The 15884-nt window shown below is 47.2% G+C and overlaps 1 protein-coding gene across 1 annotated transcript in view; it reads left to right on the top strand.

Annotated features, from left to right (window-relative positions):
- The first annotated feature begins 9272 nt into the window (after positions 1-9272).
- Positions 9273-15884, top strand: part of B3GNT7 (UDP-GlcNAc:betaGal beta-1,3-N-acetylglucosaminyltransferase 7) — a 79575-nt gene continuing 72963 nt past the window's right edge. Inside the window, exon 1 of the mRNA XM_056565570.1 lies at positions 9273-9373. The gene's annotated coding sequence lies outside the window, so the exon portion shown is untranslated. The remainder of the gene's footprint in view (positions 9374-15884) is intronic.

Below are 15884 nucleotides of genomic sequence, written 5' to 3'. Positions count from 1 at the left end.
GACAGTGTTCCGAGCTCTTAAGCACTTGCTGACTGAAAAAACGATCCTGGCGTATCTGGATTATAGTCAACCCTTCCAGCTATATACCGATGCCAGTTTTGAGGATCTGGGCACCGTCCTGTCTCAAGTCCAAGAGGGCAAAGAGCGGGTAATAGCCTATGCCAGCAGAAATCTGCGAGGAGTGGAGAAGAACCACTCAAACTACAGCTCCTCGCCTTGGTCTGGGCCGTGACTGAAAAATTTAAGGACTATCTGGCTGCCTCGCCTTTTACCATCTACACAGACAACAATCCGTTGGCCCATCTAAATACTGCCAAATATGGGGCCATTGAACAGTGTTGGGCCTCCAGATTGGTCAATTACAACTTCAGCATCAAGTATAGACGTGGCAAGTCAAACGTGAATGTAGATGTATGGTCTCGGATGACTCCCAGGCGAAGAACCACCTGTCGAAGACGAGTGGGAAGACGTGGAGATGCCCTCATTTTACCAGAAGTTTGTGAGTCAGAGTGTCCAGGTCCGAAAGGGTTCAAGAAGACCTCTATACATGGAAGACTCTGAAAGACAAGTCGAGTCATGGGAGATCTGTTGGGCTACCTGTTAATGAAAAAGGTGCCAAGCTGTCTATGCCAGGCCCAGTGTGACTACGAGTTGAAAAGGCTGTGGCGCCAGAGGAAATGACTGTTTGTGCACAAGGGACTGTTGTACAGGAATTCTTTGGATCCAGTCTCTGGTGAGCGATTACATCAGATTCTGGTACCCCAAACAGACGCTGCGATGGTCCTCAATGCCTACCATTATCAGTCGGGACACTTTGGAGTCCACAAGACCTGGTCCACTGTCAGACAAAGGTTTTATTGGATTGGGATGCGGAGTGATGTTGAGAAATTGTTACGCCGAGCGCTCCGGGTCCCCGCTCCTCCCCGGAGCGCTCGCGGCATTCACCTTGTCGCAGCGCCCCGGTCAGACCCGCTGACCGGGAGCACTGCATTAATGTCACTGGCGGGGATGCCGCCCGCGTAGCGGGATGCGCCCGCTCGTGGCTCGCATCCCAGTCTCCTTACCCGTTCTGTCCTCCGACGGCTCAGTCCCGGCGCGCACGGCCCCGCTCCCTAGGGCGCGCGCGCCGTCTCTCTGCGATTTAAAGGGCCAGTGCACCTCTGATTGGCCGGATCTTGTTGCCCTTGTGCCAGTGAAAGCGTTCCTTGTATGTCCCTAGCCAGTGTTCCAGACCCTCTGCCGTTGCCCCTGACTACGATCCTTGCTGCCTGCCCTGACCTTCTGCTACGTTCAACCTTGCTCTTGCCTAATCCCTTGTACCGCGCCTATCTCAGCCGTCAGTTGGGGTTGAGTTGCTATCGGGTGGAACGACCTAGGGGTTATCTGCCGTTGCAAGTCCATCCCGCTTTGCGGCGGGCTCTGGTGAAAACCAGTAACCCCTTAGACTCCGTTCCCCTGGTACGCCCCACGTCATCACCCCACTGACACAGAGGATCCACCACCAGTATCCTCACAGTATCCGGAACCTGACAGTAGATCTGGCCATGGATCCCACTGAGGTCCCGCTGCCAGTTGTCGCTGACCTTACCACGGTGGTCGCCCAGCAATCTCAACAGATAGCGCAACAAGGACATTAGCTGTCCCAACTGACTGTCATGCTGCAACAATTTCTGCCACAGCTTCAGCATCCATCTCCTCCGCCAGCTCCTGCACCTCCTCCGCAGCGAGTGGCCGCTTCCAGCCTCCGCTTGTCCCTGCTGGACAAATTTGATGGGGACTCTAAACAATGCCGTGGTTTCCTGTCTCAGTGTTCCCTACACTTGGAGATGATGTGGGACCAATTTCCCACAGGACGGTCTAAGGTGGCTTTCGTGGTTAGTCTCCTGTCTGGAAAGGCCTTGTCTTGGGCCATACCGCTCTGGGACCGCAATGATCCTGTCACTGCCACTGTCCAGTTCTTCTTCGCTGAGGTTCGTAGTGTCTTCGAGGAACCAGCCCGAGCCTCTTCTGCAGAGACTGCTTTGTTGAACCTTGTCCAAGGAAATTCTTCTGTGGGCGAATACGCCATCCAATTTCGTACTCTCACTTCTGGATTATCCTGGAACAATGAGGCCCTCAGCGCGACATTCAAGAAAGGCCTATCCAGCAACATCAAGGATGTACTGGCCGCACGAGAAATTCCTGCTAACCTGCATGAACTTATCCATTTGGCCACCCGCATTGACATGCGTTTTTCTGAAAGACACCAGGAGCTCCGTCAAGATAAGGACTTTGTTCGCACCAGGCGATTTCTCTCCCCGGCTCCTCTCTTCTTAAGTCCACTGCAATCTGTTCCTGTGCCTTCTGCCGTGGAGGCTATGCAAGTGGACCGGTCCCGCCTGACCCTACAAGAGAGGACTCGCCGCAGTAACAAGAATCTATGCCTGTACTGTGCTAGTACCGAACACTTCCTAAAGGATTGTCCTATCCGCCCTTCGCGTCAGGAAAGACTCACTCCGATTCCGCACAAAGGTGAGACAGCTCTAGGTGTGAACTCTGCTTCTCCACGTCTTACTGTGCCTGTGCGGATTTCTCCTTCTGCTAACTCCTCCTTCTCAGCTGTGGCCTTCTTCGATTCCGGTTCTGCAGGAAATTTTATTTTGGCCTCTTTTGTTAATAGGTTCAACATCCCAGTGACCAGTCTCGTCAGACCACTCTACATCTCTTCAGTTAATGGAGAACAATTGGACTGCACTGTGCGTTACCGCACAGAACCCCTGTTAATGTGCATTGGACCGCATCACGAAAAAATTGAATTTCTTGTCCTACCCAACTGCACTTCTGAAATTCTCCTCGTATTGCCATGGCTCCAACATAATTCTCCTACCCTTGACTGGACCACCGGGGAGATCAAGAGCTGGGGTTCTTCTTGTTTCATAAAAATGCCTCACGTCTGCTCCCGTCAGTCAAACCCCTGTGGCTCCACCTATACCAGGTCTTCCCAAGGCCTACCAGGACTATGCCGATGTTTTCTGTAAAAAACAAGCAGAGACTTTGCCACCTCATAGGCCTTATGACTGCCCTATTGACCTCCTTCCTGGTACTACTCCACCCCAGGGCAGGATCTATCCTCTGTCTGCCCCTGAGACTTAAGCCATGTCTGACTACATCCAGGAAAATTTAAAGAGGGAATTCATTCGCAAGTCCTCATCCCCTGCCGGAGCGGGGTTCTTCTTTGTTTCAAAAAAAGACGGTACCCTACGGCCGTGCATTGATTACCGCGGTATAAATAAAACCACTATCAAAAACCGCTATCCCCTGCCTCTAATCTCGGAACTCTTTGACCGCCTTCGTGGCGCCAACATCTTCACTAAATTGGACTTAAGAGGCGCATATAATCTCATTCGCATCAGGAAAGGGGATGAGTGGAAAACCGCATTTAATACCAGAGACGGACATTTTGAATATCTCGTTATGCCCTTTGGGCCCTGCAACGCCCCTGCAGTCTTCCAGGACTTCATTAATGAAATATTTAGGGACTTGTTATATACCTGTGTTGTGGTTTACCTGGATGACATCTTGATTTTTTCCTCTAGTCTAGAGGAACACCGTCGTCATGTCCGCCTAGTGCTCCAGAAACTCCGCGAAAATCAACTATATGCTAAGATGGAGAAATGTCTCTTTGAATGCCAATCTCTTCCCTTCCTAGGTTACCTAGTCTCTGGCCAGGGACTTCAAATAGACCCAGACAAACTGTCAGCCGTTTTAGATTGGCCACGCCCTTCTGGACTCCGAGCTATCTAACGCTTCTTAGGATTTGCCAATTACTACCGACAGTTTATTCCTCATTTCTCCACCATTGTGGCTCCGATTGTGGCCCTAACCAGGAAGAATGTCAACCCAAAGTCCTGGCCTCCCCAAGCGGATGAGGCCTTCAATCGCCTCAAAACTGCCTTCGCTTCTGCTCCAGTACTGTCCAGACCTGATCCATCGAAACCCTTTGCTGGAAGTGGATGCCTCCTCAGTCGGAGTCGGAGCCGTACTCCTTCAAAAAAACTCTACCGGACATAATATTACTTGTGGTTTCTTTTCTAAAACCTTCTCTCCGGCGGAAAAAAATTACTCCATTGGTGATCGTGAACTTCTGGCCATCAAACTAGCTCTCGAAGAATTGAGGCATCTACTGGAAGGTTCCAAACACCCCATTGTCATCTACACAGATCACAAGAATCTCTCGTATCTCCAGTCTGCCCAACGTCTGAACCCTCGCCAGGCTAGGTGGTCGTTGTTTTTTGCCCGCTTTAACTTCGAGATTCATTTTCGTCCTGCTGACAAAAACGTCAGGGCTGACGCCCTTTCACGTTCCTCTGATGCTACCGAGTCTGAAGCTCCTCTGCAACACATTGTACCTCCTGAATGCCTGGTCTCCTCTGCTCCAGCTTCTATTAGACAAACTCCTCCTGGAAAGACCTTTGTCCCTCCACGCCAGCGCCTCAAGATCCTCAAGTGGGGACACTCCTCGCACCTCGCTGGCCACGCTGGCGTCAAGAAGTCCATCCAACTAATTTCTCGTTTATATTGGTGGCCTACCCTGGAGGCTGATGTCGCTGATTTCATTCGGGCCTGTACAGTCTGTGCCCGGGACAAGACTCCTTGCCAGAAGCCTGCGGGACTCCTCCATCCTTTACCTGTTCCTGAGCTACCATGGTCTCAAATTGCCATGGGTTTTATTACGGATCTGCCTTTATCCCATGGCAACACAGTCATCTGGGTGGTCGTTGATCGTTTCTCCAAGATGGCACATTTCATTCCGCTTCCAGGTCTTCCTTCTGCGCCACAGTTGGCGAAGCAATTTTTATGCACATTTTTTGCCTTCACGGGCTTCCCACGCATATCGTCTCGGATAGAGGCGTTCAATTTGTATCGAAATTTTGGAGAGCTCTCTGTAATCAATTAAAAATCTAATTAAATTTCTCGTCCTCCTATCATCCCCAATCCAATGGGCAAGTAGAGAGAGTTAACCAGATCCTTGGTGACTATTTGCGACATTTTATTTCCTCCCACCAAGACGATTGGGTCGACCTTCTACCCTGGGCTGAATTCTCGTACAATTTCAAAAACTCTGAATCCTCCGCCAAATCCCCGTTCTTTGTGGTGTACGGCCGTCACCCTCCCCATTCCCACTTCTTCTGGATTGCCTGCCGTTGATGAAGTTACCCGGGACTTCTCTATCATCTGGAAGTAAACTCAAAAGTCGCTCCTATGGGCCTCGTCTCGTATGAAGAAGCATGCCGATAAAAAGAGAACTCCTCCTGTCTTCGCTCCTGGGGACAAAGTGTGGCTCTCTGCCAAGTATATCCGCTTCCATGTCCCCAGCTATAAGCTGGGACCACGTTATCTTGGACCTTTTAAAATCAAGAGTCAAATCAATCCTGTCTCTTACAAACTTCTTCTTCCCCCTTCTCTCCGCATTCTAACTCTTTTCATGTTTCTCTTCTCAAACCTCTTGTCCTTAACCTCTTCTCTCCCAAGGTTGTCGCTCCAGCTCCTGTCTCTGGCTCCTCCGATGTCTTCGCTGTTAAAGAAATTCTCGCGTCCAAAACAGTCAGAGGTAAAAAAAAAAATTCTCGGAGATTGGGAGAATTGTGGACCTGAAGAGAGGTCTTGGGAACCCAAGGATAACATCCTCGACAAGGAGCTCATTCGCAAGTTTTCGGGTTCCAAAAAGAGGGGGAGACCCAAGGGGGGGGTACTGTTACGCCGAGCGCTCCGGGTCCCTGCTCCTGCCCGGAGCGCTCGTGGCGTTCACCTTGTCGCAGCGCCCCGGTCAGACCCGCTGACCGGGAGCGCTGCATTAATGTCACCGGCGGGGATGCGACCCGCGTAGCGGGACGCGCCCGCTCGCGGCTCGCATCCCAGTCTCCTTACCCGTCCTGTCCTCCGACGGCTCAGTCCCTAGGGCGCGCGCGCCGTCTCTCTGCGATTTGAAGGGCCAGTGCGCCTCTGATTGGCGCCTGGACCAATCAGTGATCACACCTGTGCCCTCACTCACTTCCCCTTCCCAGCATTGCCGGATCTTGTTGCCCTTGTGCCAGTGAAAGCGTTCCTTGTATGTCCCAAGCCAGTGTTCCAGACCCCCTGCCGTTGCCCCTGACTACGATCTTTGCTGCCTGCCCTGACCTTCTGCTACGTCCGACCTTGCTCTTGCCTAATCCCTTGTACCGTGCCTATCTCAGCCGTCAGTTGGGGTTGAGTCGCTATCGGGTGGAACGACCTGGGGGTTACCTGCCGCTGCAAGTCCATCCTGCTTTGCGGCGGGCTCTGGTGAAAACCAGTAACCCCTTAGACTCCGTTCCCCCTGGTACGGCCCACGTCATCACCCCACTGACACAGAGGATCCACCACCAGTATCCTCACAGTATCCGGAACCTGACAGAAGTGGTGCAGCGTGTGTGCAGTCTGCAACGTCACCAAGAACCTACGCAAGGATGCAAAGTGAAAGGCCTAATCAGCTGGTCACGCTAGACCATGTCAAGTTGTCTCCTAATCGTCCTGGGTACACTTGCGCTCTCACCATGGTGGATCACTACTCCAAGTGGGTAGTAGTTGTGCCTGTCAAAGACCTCAATGCCAAAACAGCTGTCCAGATGTTCTACTCTAACTGGGTGCAGACCCTGGGATGTCCAGAGTCGGTCCTTACAGACTGGGGAACAGCCTTTGAGGCCCAACTGTTCCAAGAATTGTGTCGGTTCCACGAATGCAAGAAACTCTGGACTACAGCTTATCACCCCCAGGGGAATGGATTATGTGAGTGCATCAATAAAGTCTTCATCCACATGCTGCAAGCAGGATCTGTGTCCAAGCATGAAGAGTGGCCCTGGCTGTTGCCAGAATTGTTGGAGATCTATAACAATACCATTCATTGTTCCACTGGGTACACCCCGTTCTTCCTGATGATGGGTCGACATGGGCAACTGTCGAAAGAGCGGGCATTTGGACTGCAAGTGCCCTTTAACAATTCTCTGCAGGCTTCCCAAGACTGGGTCTCAGACCATCAGAGAAGAATTCAAGAGACGAAGGAGATCATTGGCAGAAGAATGAGCGAGGCTCAAGAAAGACAACAAAGAGACTATAACTGTCATACCTCTGCCAAGCCTCAACAATTGGGAGACAGTTTGGCTGTGGAAGTTCCCAAGGGCGCATATGTTGGACTCCATTTGGGAAATGGAGCCCTACACTATCACCGCAGTGCCCTATCCAGACTCCGATATCTATAAGATTCAGAAGACTGGTTATGAACCACAGGTGGTACATCGCAATCGCATAAAATTGTGCCTTAGAGAAGATCTGCCTGAACCTCCTGCACCTCTTCCAACAGCTGCTAGACCCGTGAGTCTTCTGTGCTATGCCATCCCAAAGGTTGGTGCAACCATCCCTAGTCTCTTCACCGGCTCCTGTTCTGTCTCCGTTGGCATCAGCTTTTACTCTCCGGATTCTAGTCCCTCAGTATCACTTTTAAACCACGTGGATCCAGCTAGTCCAGGACCTATTTCAGTTCCGGAGTTCAGTCTGCAAGAGTGTTCTGCTACTCCAGAAACACCAAGAGCTCCCGAAGCAGAGAATGTTCCAGAGTCCCAAGAAGTGGTGTTGAGTCCGTCCCAAGGTCGACACAAGGACAACTGCCAGCCAGATATCTAGACTGACCTAAATGTTGTACACACATAAGACTAAATCACAAAAGTCATGTACATCAGTCACAAACTTCAGTCAAATATACATTAGGGACTGTAGCATTCTTATATCAGTCCACACCACTGTTAGTTATCAAAATGTCATGTAACTAATGTCATTTCTTCTTGTCTTTGCATGCCCAGGGTACTTTACTGTCCAGTAGGTATTCCTGTAGCTAATCAAATGCACGTACAAAAGTAAGGTAACAGAATTTCAAATGTTATCTAGAGTAAAGTGTTCTAGGGGTAAGTGTGTAATGCCAATAGACCCTAGTAGCCAAGGCATGGGGCAGAAAGCCTCCGTCAACCCAATCCGCAACCAGTGTCTAACAGCAAAAATAAACAGTGGTATAATGTCAAAGTGTATGTATAAGCATTGTCGTCACCATGCATACCAAGTTTAATAGTCTAATAGTCAGTCAAATGTCAGTCATAGTCAGATATATCATAGTACTAATCAAATGTTGCAATACTCAAAGTGTGATTTCAAAGTCATAACAGAATGTCAGATATAGTCCAGTGTCATAAAATGTTTTAGTCAGTCAGAAATGTATAGTCAGCTATGTCTATTATTTAGACCATGATTAAGACTTGTTAACAGGTCGAAATGCGTTGGTAACGTTTCGTTTGTTCTTACCTTTATTATTTTCAATTTGGATTTTAAAATGATATAATAAAGCTTCAGTTTTTATCCAGTCTTGGGAGCCAGATGCCATTCCTCTTCTGCCTAATGGCTGCACCTGGGAACACGGCCCTCGTCTCATTCCGAGTCTTCCGCTGTAGAGGTGTGTTGAAATAAATGTTATCTGGGTCTGAGAGTTATATACGGTGAGCTGAATTTCCTTTCTATTTCATTTATGTCTATTATATGCATAGTCACTAGTTGTGCATAGTCCATAGTCATACCTACTGAAAAAAAAAAGTTATGTCACAAGTATAAGTCATGTTGTTATAGTCATAGGTATATTCATAAGATAATGAATCCTTATCACAAGCAAGTCCTAGAGTTATTATGTTCATCAGATTTGCAGAGCATGTATGGACATATATATATATATATATATATATATATATATATATATATACACAGAGACTCCAGACACCAGTTCATCAGTTTTCATATTTGTTTCATCAGCCTGAAATTGAACGTTGTATGTAATGCTTCAGGACTAAATTGCGGCCCAGTGGCCATTTCGCTCCTCTCCCTAAGGGGACAGACGTCGACTTATATTAAGTAAGGGGGTTGTCGTGTCCCGGTAAAGAACGTGGTTCTGTACAGTTCCTAAAGTCCCCTCAGGTAGAGTCCCTCAAGTCCACAGAGCTCTCCTGCAGGATCCCTCTAGGTCATTATTATGATTTCTACTGTACATTAATTCTGTATGTTTATTTCAGGTATTGTACAGTGAATATAAACTATGTGCAAAGGTTTTTAGGATGTTTAGGACCTTTCTAAGGTCATGTGACATGGTCATGTGATATGTGATCACCTGATACCCAGAGTTCCAGAGGCACAGGTAACCACAGGCAACCAGTTACCAATGGTAAAGGGCTGTAGTCTCCACACTAGGTCTTTATGGTCCTGGACATTAAATCAAGCACAAGTCCTGTACAAGTTCAATCCAGTACAGCTAGGCCAAAGCCTACAAGTCTGCAGCCACATATAAGTAAGTCTCATCTATGTTTACAAGTCAAGTCTCTACTGTCTCTACCAAAGTCATAAAAGTAGCACAGTGGCCTGCGTCATCATTATTAACATTACAAGTCCAAGCAAGCCTGAGAGGTTCCCTGTGTCCCGGTAACCTCTGTAAAAGTTGGGTATCTGTAAGAAACGTAATACTGCCTTCTTCAGTAAAGTTCCAGTAGCATCAAAACCTGCTTGGACTCTCATTTAATATATGCCGTTTCTGGGTTGGTTGTCGGCGCTGCCCTACACCATACAACCACATCCTGGCATCATGAAAACTAGGGGTTAACATCTTGCCCCAGGGGTTAATACCATCTGGCCCCACCATCTACACCGCTACCCCCCGTGGTCCCGCCAGACACCATGGTTCACCAGATATATATATCTATATAACACGTTAACAAAAGGTAAGATAATTTTCCATGACCAATAATACCAGTTTACAAGGAGGAAATATATACCACCACACTATGACTTAATAATACCACCATACAATACTAAATAAAACCACTGCACACAGACCAGTATTCTCCCACAGAGTGACCATATAGAAGTAGATACCAGATGTACACAGGATCACTATACCATACACATAAGTGATTACAGTTACATCTAGGGAACTCACAGACATCTTTTCTGATCAGCATTGTACTCTTTTGTTTTCTTCTCTGTCCGCATCAGACCGCCATGTCGACTCTGTCCGCATCAGACCGCCATGTCGACTCTTCTCTTTAGCATCTGTAGGCCAAACATGTTAGACTCTGCATTTTTCCAGGTCCCTCCCATCCTCTACACAATCTCCCCATATATAGGCCCCAAACTGTAATAATACCCCCCCCCCCTTGGTGTTCTGCACAGAAAAGGGCAGGTAGGTAGCTAGTTAGGTAGTCAGTTATGTAGGTAGGTATGTAATTAAGTTGTTACGCCGAGTGCTCCGGGTCCCTGCTAGTGTTGAGCGGCATAGGCCATATTCGAATTCGCGAATATTCGCGAATATATGGACGAATATTCGTCATATATTCGCGAATATTCGCATATTCGTAATATTCTCGTTTTATTTTCGCATATGTGAAAATTCGCGTATGCGAAAATTAACATATGCGAACATAAGCATATACAAAAATTAACATAAGCGAAAATTCGCATATACGAAAATGTGCATATGCAAATTTTCGCATGTGCGAAAATTCGCTCACCAGCTCACACAGTAGTATTAGAGCCTTCTTTACACCACACAAGCTGGAAGCAGAGAGGGATGATCACTGTGATGTGTACTGTGAAAAAAAAACAACAACAAAAAAACGAATATTCGTAATTACGAATATATAGCGCTATATTAGCGAATTCGCGAATATGCGATATTCGCGAATAAAATTCGCATTTCGAATATTCGCGAGCAACACTAGTCCCTGCTCCTCCCTGGAGCGCTCGCGGCGTTCATCTCCGTGCAGCGCCCCGATCAGACCCGCTGACCGGGAGCGTTGCACTAGTGTCACCGGCGGGGATGCGATCCGCGTAGCGGGACGCGCCCGCCCCCGGCTCGCATCCCAATCTCCTCACCTGCCCCGTCCTCCATCTGCTCAGTCCTGGCGCGCGGCCCCACTCCCTAGGGCGCGTGCGCGCCGGCTCTTTGAGATTTAAAGGGCCAGTGCGCCATTGATTGGCGCCTGGCCCAATCAGTACCTGCACCTGTGCCTTCCTTATTTAAACCCACTTCCCCTTCCTGTCATCGCCGGATCTTGTTGCCTAGTGCCAGTGAAAGCGTTTTGTGTATTCCCAAGCCAGTGTTTCCAGACCCTCTGCTGTTGCCCCTGACTACGACCCTTGCTGCCTGCCCTGACCTTCTGCTACGTCCGACCTTGCTCTTGCCTTGTCCCTTGTACCGCGCCTGTCTCAGCTGTCAGCTGGGGTTGAGTCGCTATCGGGTGGAACGACCTGGGGGTTACCTGCCGCTGCAAGTCCATCCCACTTTGTGGCAGGCTCTGGTGAAAACCAGTAACCCCTTAGACTCCGTTCCCCTGGTACAGCCCACGTCATCACCCCACTGACACAGAGGATCCTCCACCAGTGTCCTCGCTGCATACCTATCCGGATCCTGACATAAGTATTTAGATAACCAGGTATGTAGGTATCCAGGTAGCTAAGTAGGTAGGTAGTTAGGCAGCCAGGTATGTAGGTAGGTAAATAGCCAAGTAGGTAGGTATCCAGGCATGTAGGTAGCCTAAAGAAATATATCTGGGAACATTTTATTATGTATTTACATTATTCCTGATGATCGCCTACAGTGAGAAACACGTTGAATCTGTCTGAATCTGTCTGTCTATGGGCTTTAGCCATATGCCTGGGGAGACTATAACAAAGCCAGAGGGTTTAATAGCCAAAGACGCAGCACCTGCATCATTTACGGAACCATGAGGAACGGTCTTCATTACCTGACTGCTAACCGGCACATTGAAGCAAGTTCTGGATATCAGGTTAATTTGCTCTTGTTCTGCTGTGTGCTATTGGAACTATATTTATTGTGCACGGGACTGCCATCCCAGTGCAATGCACAGAGAATAGCCACATGACATCTGCTTACTATATATTATAATGTCGGGACTATTCATGCTGATTTAAAAGAATATATGGCTAGGACCTGAATAGAGGCTGAATTTGAATGTGTCATTAATATTGCCTGATTGATGTCTCTCCTCATCATTAGTAGGAACTATATGGTGTGCAGTTAAATCTATGATATGGACACTTCAGCAGGACTGCAGAGTTAATATCTGAACTGTAACAGGCATATCCTTCTATTGGCATTACACTAAATGAGAATATATTGCTCCCCAGTGCTACATCAATATATGGCATTTTATGTACATTTTTGTAATTTTTTTGTACATTATTTATTTGCACCGGCACCTTCTAGTGGCGTCCGTGTTCTTTCACGTAACAGTTTTTTGAATAAATCTAAGATTAGCATTGCTATATGCCTCACGATTCTTCAGTGCATAAACATGTAGGTAGGTAGCTAGCAAGGTAGTTAGGTAGCCTGCTATGTAGGTAGGTATATAATTAGGTATTTAGGTAGCCAGGTATGTAAGTATCCAGGTAGCTAGCTGGGTAGTCAGGTATGTAAATAGCTAGCTAGCTAGTCAGGTATGTAAGTAGGTAGTTAGGCAGCCAGGTATGTAGGTAGGTAGTTATGTAATCAGGTATGTAGGTAGTTCGGTGGTTATGTAGCATATAAAGCTAGGTAGTTAGGCAGCCAGGTACAGTGGAGAAAAAAAGGATTTAGTCAGTCACCAATTGTGTATTCTCTCACTTAAAAAGATTGTAATTCTCATCACATACCTCAACAATGAGAGAAATAATGAAAAAAAAAATCCATAAAATCACATTATCTGATTTTCAAAGAATTTATTTGCAAATTATGGTGGAAAATAAGTATTTGGTCAATAACAAAAGTTAATTTCAATACTTTGTTATAGACCCCTTGTTGGCAATGACAGAGGTCAAATGTTTTCTGTAAGTCTTCATAAGGTTTTCACACACTGTTGCTGGTATTTTGGCCCATTCCTCCATGCAGATCTCCTCTAGAGCAGTGATGTTTTGGGGCTGACACTGGGCAACTCCCTCCAAAGGTTTTCTATGGGGTTAAAATCTCATGATACATGGCTCCATTCATTCTTTCCTTTACACAGATGAGTCATCCTGGTCCCTTTGCTGAAAATTAGCCCCAAAGCATGATGTTTCCACCCCCATGCTTCTCAGTAGGTATGGTGTTCCTTGGATGCAACTCAGCACTCTTTCTCCTCCAAACACGACGAGTTGACTTTTTACAAAAAAGTTCTACTTTGGTTTCATCTGACCATATGACATTCTCCCAATCCACTTCTGGATCATCCAAATGCTCTCTAGCAAACTTCAGACAGGTCCGGACATATACTGGCTTAAGCAGGGGGACACGTCTGACACTGCATGATTTGACTCCCTAGCCTTTGTTACTTTGGTCCCAGCTCTCTGCAGATCATTCACTAGGTCCCCCCGTGTGGTTCTGGGATTTATGCTCACCGTTCTTCCGATAATTTTGACACTACAGGGTGAGATCCTGTGTGGAGCCTCAGATCGAGGGAGATTATCAGTATGTCTTCCATTTTCTAATAATTGCTCCCACAGGTGATTTCTTCACACCACGCTGCTTGCCTCTTGCAGTTTTAGTCTTCCCAGCCTGGTGCAGGTCTATAATTTTGTTTCTAGTGTCCTTCGACAGCTCTTTGGTCTTGGCCATAGTGGAGTTGGAGTGTGACTGTTTAAGGTTGTGGACAGGTGTCTTTTATACTGATAACAAGTTCAAACAGGTGCCATTAATACAGGTAACGAGTGGAGGAAAGAGGAGACTCTTAAAGAAGAAGTTACAGGTCTGTGAGAGTCATAAATCTTGTGTAACACTCACGTTTCAGAAGACAGGAACTCCGGTGGATATGGATCCGCTGCACCTGTGTGGCAGATGACTCGGACCGTACCAGTGTGGGAGTGGAGTCTGAGGTGGCGCTGGTTTTCACCAGAGCCCGCCACAATGCGGGATGGACTTGCTGCGGCAGGCGACACCCAGGTCGCTACCCCTAGCACGGCTCAACCACACTGGCGGCTGAGGTGGCACAGTAGCGTAGTCAGGACGTAGCAGGAGGTCAATAGGCAGGCGGCAAAGGAGCAAGGTCAAGTCCCAGAGCAAAGGATCAGATACAAAGCAAGGCAACTCTCAGGAATGCTTTCTCTCAGGCACAAGGCAACAAAGATCCGGCCGGGAAGTGAGGAGGGTGGAGTAATTTATCAGTGAGCCACAGGTGAATTACATTAATGAGCGCACTGGCCCTTTAAATCTTATAGCTCCAGCGCACGTGCCCTAGGGGACAGGGACACACGCGCCGGAGCAGAGAGGCAGAGGCGGGGGCAGGAGAAGCATCAGGTGAGTGACAGACTGGGGCTCGCGATGCGAGTCCCAGCCCCGCCGGCAGCAGCAGGTAACAAGAACATGAGATCAATGCGCATATTGTAACATCTTGCTTGCTTGTAGGTGACCAAATACTTATTTTACCAAGGAATTTACCAATGAATTCATTAGAAATCCTGCAATGTGATTTCCTGTATTCTTTCCCCTCATTCTGTCTCTCATAGTTGAAGTGTACCTATGATAAAAATGACAGACCTCTCTCATCTTTTTAAGTGGGAGAACTTGCACAATTGGTGGCTGACTTAATACTATTTTCCCACCACTGTATGTATGCCAGGTATGCAGGTAGTTAGGTATCCAGGTATGTAGGTAGGTAGCCAGGTATGTAGGTGGGTAGTTAGACAGCCATGTATGAACGAAGTTAGGTAGCCAGCTATGCAGGTTGGTAGTTAGGCAGCCAGGTATGTAGGGCAGGTATAAAGGTAGTTAGGTAACCAGGTATGTAGGTTATTAGTAGGGCAGCCAAACATGTAAGCTAGGTATTTAGTTACAAAAGTCCAAAGTGGATACAGCACCAAACAGCTGGGGATCCAATGTGCAACGTTTCCGCAACAAACTGCCTTTTTCATGCATATCAATCAAAGTGACAATGTGCATATATATAGGAATCACAACATGCTTTGATTGGTTATAAAACAGGTGTTCCACATATATCATTACAATCAATTTCCACATCCTATTGGCTGAACTGTGTTGTCATGGTGAGCCAGATATACAAAAAATACAAATATATTTATTTATTTTTAGGCATTTAGTTAGTTAGCAATGTATGTAGGTAGGTAGAGCACCTCCCCACCCCCTTCTTGCAGGTTAAAATAAAAAAATAAAAACAAGCAAAAAAAAAAATGGGATACTCACCCGTCCCACACAGCGATCTCCTCCGCACCACTGCTGGGCCGCATTTTTCTGCAGGCACCGATAAGTGACATCATCGACACCTGCACTGTGCAGCGGGGGCTGAAGTAACATCTCCTCTCAGCGAGCTGTGCATACAGTTGAACGCAGCGCTTGTCTGCTGTGGGATACAAAACAAGTGTCCTGGATCCCCAGTAGCAGCGGCGGGCTCTTTACCCGACCGGGCCCTCGGATCACATCCAAACAGACCAACCAGTCAGTCAGCCCCTGGCTAAATTCACATCCCGATTTTGCCATACTGTTTTGCATCAGTTTTTTTTTGCAGAACATATGCCTTAAAAACTGACAAAACGATGCAAACGTGTGCTCTGAAATGAAACTGCATACGGTTTTAAACAGTAGAAGTCCTGCTGCATTTGTTTTTGCTTTTTTTGATTAACACTTTATTGCAATAAAGTTCCAATAGTTTTATTGAAATTCCGAGGAAAAGAGGAGTTTTTTTGTTTCTTATAACCAAAAACCATATGGCACTGTAGACACATATGTTTATCATTGACTTTGAGGGACATTTATCAATGTTTGCTTATGTATTCCTTTTTTAAGTACTTTTTTCTTTACTTTTTTTTGCTTATGTGTG

This window comes from Hyla sarda, chromosome 3 (genome assembly GCF_029499605.1).
Source record: "Hyla sarda isolate aHylSar1 chromosome 3, aHylSar1.hap1, whole genome shotgun sequence".
Lineage (NCBI taxonomy): Eukaryota > Metazoa > Chordata > Amphibia > Anura > Hylidae > Hyla > Hyla sarda.
This window is presented reverse-complemented; position numbering and strand designations above follow the sequence as displayed.